This window comes from Halichoeres trimaculatus, unplaced genomic scaffold (genome assembly GCF_033239565.1).
Source record: "Halichoeres trimaculatus isolate MK-OKI-2021-1 unplaced genomic scaffold, fHalTri1.1 fHalTri1_scaffold_7, whole genome shotgun sequence".
NCBI classification, from domain to species: domain Eukaryota; kingdom Metazoa; phylum Chordata; class Actinopteri; order Labriformes; family Labridae; genus Halichoeres; species Halichoeres trimaculatus.
This window is the reverse complement of record NW_027437185.1, coordinates 6,592,492-6,597,882: the sequence shown is the minus strand read 5'-3', so window position 1 is coordinate 6,597,882 and position 5,391 is coordinate 6,592,492. Positions and strand designations below refer to the sequence as shown.

The 5,391-nt window shown below is 40.2% G+C and overlaps 1 non-coding gene across 1 annotated transcript; it reads left to right on the top strand.

Annotated features, from left to right (window-relative positions):
- The first annotated feature begins 5,047 nt into the window (after window positions 1-5,047).
- On the top strand, window positions 5,048-5,166 carry LOC141794053 (5S ribosomal RNA). The gene has a single exon (XR_012598500.1). It is a non-coding gene; the product is annotated as a 5S ribosomal RNA (ribosomal RNA).
- Window positions 5,167-5,391: the final 225 nt, after the last annotated feature.

Genomic DNA, 5,391 nt, shown 5'->3' with positions numbered 1-5,391 from the left:
AACATCCATGCAGACACACACATCTACAGCCCCTCTCCCCTCACGCACACACACACACACATACACAAATCTAGGCTGAAGCATTAGGTGTCAATTATGGGAACCTGTCTCTCTCTTGCACGCTTGCGTGCCTATCCCTCCACGTGAACCACTTTCCAAACTAATGCGTCATACCTGTTCAAAGGCACATCAAACAAAACAATTAAGTGTTCGTTTCTGTAACATGTCGCTTTCCCGCGCTTATGTGCCTATTCCTCCACGGGAACCACACTTTCCAGACTAAAGGTGTAGGGATGGGGTGGAGACGGGCTTGGCTGGAGAGTGGTGGACGAGATGTCGTCATCTAATTTCTTATGGACCTTTTTGCACTTTCAATACTATTTCATACTTTTGTTTTCTTAAATGCTGCTGTGACTCCTGAATTTCCCCTCGGGGATAAATAAAGTATTTTCTATTCTATTCTATTCTATTCTATTCTATTCTATTCTAAAGACTGCATCACACCTTTTCACAGACACCCTCATAATCTTACATTTAAAAACTTGGTCCGTTTGGATAATTCTTTTAATATTCAGTGTCAATTTTCTGTATATTGACTGCATTCATAAATGTTCACTATGAGTTGGAGACATTGTTTACATCATTGGAAGGGTGTTGGTGATGATTATGCTTGAATGATGTTTTTTGTGTTAATATAAGAGAAGTTAAACCAGAACGGTTAAATTTGACCGGGAACATCAAAGTAAGGGGGGGTGACACGAACATAATACAAGGGTTAAGGAACAAATGGGCAAAATCATGGAGACTACATCTGTGTATCATGTAGCACATCTGCATCATTAGAAGCGTGGTGCACATTATTCCTTGACAGGTTCCGTTATAATCAAATATCACTAAAATGAATGAATTTTCTAAACCCCGGAAAGGTCCCACCTTAGTAAGTCTGGGCTCAGACTGCCAGTCCTTTGGAGTAACAGTGTGACAACAACACAACATGTGCTCCTGATATTAAATTTTACCCCACCCAGAGCTGTTTGCGACAATATCACTCAGACACTCATACAATTATCTGCACTACATTAAATAAGAGAGGTGAGACCTGGAAATACCTCTTAATATGTTAAAGACTTTTTCAGGACTCCTATGTACAGAGACCGGTAGGTGTCAGACGATTTGGAAAAGCCACAATACAGTTCAACTGTTTCATTTAGCAGACGAAGACAGAATTTGTACAGAAGGGAAAACCTTAGCTAGAGCACCAAGGTGCTACAAGGTACTTGGCTGCAGGCCCTGCCATTAAGTGCAAGAATTTATTTATTTATTTATTTATTTATTTATTTTTGCGAACACTACATCACAAATACAAAAGCCACAACACAACGGAAGTACAGCCTCCACAGAAGTTAAAGTGACTGTGAAGAGTTTGAAAGCGATCTTGAAAAGTCTCCCTTCTATATGCCTGATTGTCTCTTTAAAATTAGATAATCAGCACCAATATTGCTGGTTAGAAGTTATTTTAAATTGCTATAGCTTCCAGTTCGAGTCATCCAGGACCAGCACATCCAGGTCTCTATGACAACACCACGTCGGCTGATGAGGTTTAGTAGAGAACAGAGATATCTGTGTTTTTCTCTGCTGAAAATGATTTCTGTGATTAATTTTGTAGTGATGGTGGACACTGGAGCCTAACTGTCCGACAGAAAAAGGACAGAAGAGCAGAAGAAAGATAAACAGGAGAGTGATAGAGCACAAGCTAAAGGCTAAAACACAGGTTGAACTGTTTGTGCTAATGTTGATTCCAACCCACAGTCAGCAGTTATTCTGCAGTGGTCTGTTCAAACTTGAGAGTCTATCAATAAAATGAAGAGTGAGGTTACGTTAGCACTGCTTGGTAGATGACTGGCAGGACATAACCAGGATTCACTAACGTTACATGTTACAGACATGTCTTAGAGCACCAGACTGCCAGCTGCGCTAAATATAAACAGCTACTAAACTACTTACAAACTGACAGTGTTTACTTTTTAGCCTACAGATATGCAGAGCACTGAGCTAACATACAGCCACCTGTTACAACATTTGCTCGATGTCACGTTTCAAACTGTAGCGCTACGTAACTGTACTGAAAGTTGTCTTGAACAAAGAAAATGAGTTTCCATCTGATCTCCATTTAATTCCAAAACAAATACACACCTCACTATAAGTAATTCACGGCAGTGTGTGTGAGACTCCGGGCCAGAAGGTGGCAAGAGAGTGCAATTAAAACAGATTCTCCTCACAGCATAAGAATACAGTTATCCTAATGGACAGCTATGATAAATAAAGCTCAATGCTAATCTTTGACATGACTGATTCATAAAGCTAAATTTTGGATGACATAAAACCAGTAAAAAAAATAAATGAATAAAAGTACCAAAGATATCACAGGGAGACACCCCTAAAAAGCTATTTCTATCTTTTACTGAATTTCACAACTTTTCTGTGTCTCTTGGGATAAATGACCCCTTTTAACTACTTGTGGCCCTACTTCTGTTGTGTTGTGGCTTTTGCATTTGTGTTGTAGCTTTTGCAAATCGTCTGACACCTACTGGCCACAATACATATGGCTAAAACAGGTGACAAAAAAAAGATGAGTGTTGCTATGAGATAAGACTAAGTGCTGTAAGGTAAAGAAAGATGAGGGACTAAAAATGTTGGTTTGTAAAGTTAAATGCCCTCATTCAAAACGCTGAACTTACTGATGTACTCTAATGATACTCTTGTCCTGCCCTTACAACAGAGATATATATGTAACAATATATTTTTGAAATGTATTATTGTAATGTTATTTTTCCAATATAATATATATTTGACATACATGTAATAATATATTGAGGGCACATATACAATGTATTATATATTCATGGAACATATTGCAATACATTGCAAAATAAACAAATGATTGCCGCTTTCCATATATTGCAATATATTGGAAAATATAAATACTAAATCTCATAAATGGAAATATTTTACTTAATATACGACATGATATTTTCCAATATGCTGCAACATATTTTTCTTTCGTAAGGTGGTTTGTAGATGATGCAGGCAGCTCTTATTTTTGGGAGCAATAAGGGTAAAATACTTGCAGACTTGAGGAGGTGTTGTTTTGTGTTGTTTACCTGTTGCTTCCCAGTCACTGTTTTGCATGAGCTGCACAAGACGTCTCACTCCTTAATAATGTATGACACTACTTTTTGTTATCTATCAGCAGAAGTGTGAAGTTAGGTATCAAAATATTGCTAATTTGAGTTTGTTAAAATTAAATGGATTTATTTTTGCCAAGTACAGTTGACATTAAATATAAGAAAATAGTTCAGCACACAGAATCACAATATGGGAACAATCAGCAGCAGCAAGCAGAGAAGCTACAGCCGTACATGAGTTAGGAGTGTGTTTTCACTTCTGTGGACAGCTGGCATTTTGAAGAAATAAAGTTTTCATCCCGCAGCACAGTCTCCACTGATAGATGAAGCCGAGCAGGATAAGTGTAAACTCTGCAACACCAGAGTTTTGTGGGTCCAGTCGATGTCTCCCCGTTTGACACTTGAGCTTATAATCCCTCTCAGGAGAACTTTGGTCTGCCTCAGTGTGTCTTGCAGACATAATAGAAGCTTTCTGATTTACAGTCGGACCATCTCTGTGCCAAAGGGGATTAATAAAGACTCTGATGTGTTTTCTAACCCCCCTCATATCCCTCTGTTGTTTATATGGAACTGTTATCAGATAAGCAGCTTCTTTAACTCGATCACAAACCTTTTCTGGATTAGATACAGGCTCTTCGTATGCTACAGGAGACAGGCTGTGTGTTCAGGTCAGGGAGTTAATGTAAAGAGGTTCCTTTTAACCTGATTGTTTGTTTCATATTTCCATAAAATTGTCTGTGCTTTGTTTCTCTATTACATTTGTGATTTTCTGCATGAACCAAAAAAAATGAGGCTGGTGATAAAATCGAGTTAAAGGAGATTTTCTGGAGAACGGAGGTCTTTCTTTTTCACTGCCTCTGTCCCTGTTTATACACAGAGGACTATGGCATGCTTGTAGTCATCTTCCTACATACCTACATCATCTAAATCCTGTTTGACACATCACAGAGTAAACCACCTTAGTAGAGGAATGAACCTTTGTTCACCTTCTTCTGTTTTGCCAAATAACAGCACAGAGAATGTGTCCAGTCGGTGTGTGTCCTGCTCGTTCATTTCCCCGCAGGCTGAGCTGTTTATTCACCGCTATGATACTGAGAATCCTCCAGCTGCAGCCTGCGCTTAATCTGAGTCATCCTCCTTTCCTCTCCTTCTTCTTCTTCTGTTCCCTCTCCACAGCCAGCTGCAGAGCTCCATTTTTTTTTAAATTCAGAGCAAGGATTTCTCTGTGGTTGTCATGGTCACCGGAGGACTCCAGGAGGAAGATCATTGCTGGTATGTTCGGCTCACCTGTGACAGTTTTAGTTTCTCATGCTGACTGGTGTTAGCTCACCTGTGAACAGTCTGGTCACCCCTAAAAAGCACGCATACACTGGCATGTGGTGGTCTCCAGAGGTTCATTTCATCTTATTAATCAATTTGTTGTCATAGTGTAGTAGATTAAAGGGTACCATGATTAGGTACCCAGATGCATTCTTGTGACTGCAAGGGAGTGAAAGAGGAGTCCGTTTTAGCAGCTGGACATGAACACAGCATTTCAAGTTTACATCTTGGGAATGAAAATTTGAAATTGAAAAGCTCTGACATGTGATCATTTCACCAACTGATAATTTCCTAGCGCATAAAACGCACAAAAGAGGGGAAGATTGGTTCCCTGGACTATACCCATTGCCAGGGACAGGGCATGGGTATGGCACGGTTTGAAAAGTAAAAAGGTGCCCATCCCTAGTCATGGAGCCAGACTGATCAAGAAGGCGCACAGTGTGAAGATTTCTTCTCTGTTGTTTGACCTCCACATGCCTCTCATATGGTGCAAGTATCAAGTAACGCTATGTTTATAGAGCCTATATGCTCCTGTATCTCTTGTTTACGGCCATACCACCCTGAACACGCCCGATCTCGTCCGATCTCGGAAGCTAAGCAGGGTCGGGCCTGGTTAGTACTTGGATGGGAGACCGCCTGGGAATACCAGGTGCTGTAAGCTTTTGCACATCTCAGGACAGGCGCAAGAGAGGGCTCTTTGGGATACCCTGCTCACTGCAAGCTTTTGGACTGTGAACAATTAGACAGTATGTTTGAATTTCTTTGTGTTTGTGAATCAGACTATAGAATGTGTGCTAACTTATCCATGATTTAGGAATTTGCTGGAGCGCCAGTGGGGGTCCGCTTTTATCTCCTGGATTTGGGGACAAGGGCGGAAAAAAAAGTG